The following is a 2,713-nucleotide window of genomic DNA, read 5'->3' as shown; positions in this document are numbered from 1 at the left end:
CAAGAAATAGAAGAGAAAATCTAGGGTGCTGAAGATACACTTGCGGAAATTGATACATCTCTCAAAGAAAAACTAAAATCAGAAAATTTCCAAACACAAAACATCCAAGAAATCAAGGGCGCCATGAAAAGACAAAATCTAAGAATAGGAATAAATGAAAAAGAAGATTCCAGGCTCTAAGGTCCATAAAATATTTTCAAGTAAATCATAGAAGAAAATTTTCTCAACTTAAAGAGATGTCCATAAGCATACAAGAAGCCTCCAGAACACCAAATAGACTAAACCAGAAAAGAAACTCCTCATGTCACATCATAGTCAAAACACTAAATCTACAGAACAAAGAAAAAATATTAAAAGCAACAATAGAAAATGGCCAAGTAACATATAAAGGTAGGCCTATCAGAATCACACCAGACTTCTCAATAGAAACTATGAAAGCTAAAAGGGCATGGGCAGAGATGAGCAGCCTTAGCAGGCCACAGAGGAAGACAATGCAGCCAGTCCTGATGAGACCTGAGAGGCTAGGGTCAAAGGGAAGAGGAGGAGGACCTCCCCTATTGGTGGACTTGGGGAAGGGCATGGGAGGAGATGACAGAGGGAGAGTGGGGTTGAGAGAGGATGCGGGAGGGGGCTACAGAAGGGATACAAAGTGAATAAACTGTAATTTATTTAAAATCAATAAATTTAAAAGAAAATGAAAAATGACAGTGGAACAAACTACATCCTCTTCAAGTTCAGCTGTGTTAGGGTTGACTAGGACTCACCATTTCCCTCCTGCACTATCCACTCCATGTAAACAGCAGGTTCCTCTGCTGACACAGATAGCCTACCCAGCAAAATGGACAAGACTCTTTATCCTTGAAAGAACTTGATTCCTGGAGATCATATTTTCAGGACATTATTTCTTATTATGCCTACCTATTGGTAAAATTGGCAAGGGCTAATCAGATAGGTTCCACTCATTTCTTCACTGACCACATTGTGTAAAAAGCGTCCTACCGCTTCCTACCTGTTTATCAAGAGAGTTTGGCACACCAGCCGAGTGAAAGAAGACACTAACATTACTGGAAACAACATTAACTAAAAGTTTAAGGACATAATGTCTTCCCTGGCAAAAGCAATCCCATCCAAGGACCAAAACCTTTCATGCTTATGCACAACCCATGGCTCATTGGCCTCATGTGGCTGATGTACAAATTCATAAACTTACTTAAAACATTTCGAGATGTTTCAGGTGACTTATTTTTGTAATTCAATCATGCAGTTATTAAACATAAATTTGTCAAAAGGTCATGTCACACTGCAGTAAAATTGGATAATGCACACTGGAGATATGTTGTCAAATATAGTAGGGACAGGGGTAAACATTTCCTGAATCAACTACTGACATGATAGTAAAACTTTTGCATTAGTCAATTTTTCATTAATTTAACCAGACACCTGAGGCTAGATCAAGAAAAAAGTTTGAAGAAAAGAATTTTGAAAAAGAATGTTTAATTAGCTCATTGTTTTGGGATGATCAAGGGCATCATCTTGTATTTGGAACGGACTTTGTTGGCAAAAGCACATGTGGGAAGAAGAAAAAAAGGGCCAGGCCAGCTCTTTTTGTTTAACCTGTACCCCTAGCAGCTAATGATATGAATGCAAGAACCCTCTCATGAGCCCTTGAAGGCCATGCAAGAACTGTGAATCCATTCTAATTGTGATGCTCCAAGGATCCTAACCTCCCCTAGACTCAGTGTCTTAACAATTATACCACTTCTAACATCTCTACATCCCCAGTGGAAAAAACCACAAACAACAGCAAGAGCCCACTCTAATTTCACCGGTTGGTTCCAAGATCAATGTATTCTAACTTATGGGAATATATGCCATTTCTTAAAAAAAAAAAAAAAAATTACATCTTATCATTGAAAAGTATCATCTGTAATCTGGTACATCATCTATCCCTTTGCAAAATATTTCCAGGGATGTAAATGCATAGTGCATTTCTTTTTTTGATAGATTGTGGAGAGCTGCTTGTTTGTCAGGATGCTTTATTATTGAGCTCTCAATGAAAAACATGTTTTCACCCTTGCCTTCACCTGTAGACAGGGATAGACAGGATGTGTTGCCAAGTTCATTTCATTTTGCTTGTGTGAGGATCACACAGACAGGTGGTCGAGGTAAACAAGTTGGACTTTTCAGTGAACTTCATTGTATCAAAGTGCTTTGTTCTGACTATAAAAAGGGACTGTGGAATAAACCGAGTGCCTAGTTTTCTACTAGAAGCTCTCTCGAACAAATCCCATGTGTAGTGTCTTGGGTTTTTTTTAATTGTTATTTTCTTTCAATCCTCATTCCCCACTCAAGAACTGTTTAACTCTGTCAAAAGCCTCTGGCAATAGATATAAATGTTCTTAATTATATTGCAGTCATGATTACGCATTCTCTAAATATAGTTTAAAATATTTTGATTTATGCTTAAAATGAAGTAAATTATTAATTATAGCCCTAACCCAAACGCTAGCCTTAATCCTAACCCTAACCCTAACCCTAAACCTAACTCTAAACCTAAACCTAACCATAACCATAACCATAACCCTCAACCTAGCCCTAACAACAACCCTAACCATAACCATAACTCTAACCCTAAGCTAACCCTAGCCCTAACCCTAGACCTAGCACTAGTCCTAACCTTAACCCTAGCCTAACCATAGCCATAGCCCTACCC

This window comes from Psammomys obesus, unplaced genomic scaffold, assembly GCF_907164565.1.
Source record: "Psammomys obesus unplaced genomic scaffold, mPsaObe1.curated_primary_1811, whole genome shotgun sequence".
Taxonomy (NCBI): Eukaryota; Metazoa; Chordata; class Mammalia; order Rodentia; family Muridae; genus Psammomys; species Psammomys obesus.
The sequence above is the reverse complement of the archived record's forward strand: the minus strand, read 5'-3'. Positions refer to the sequence as shown.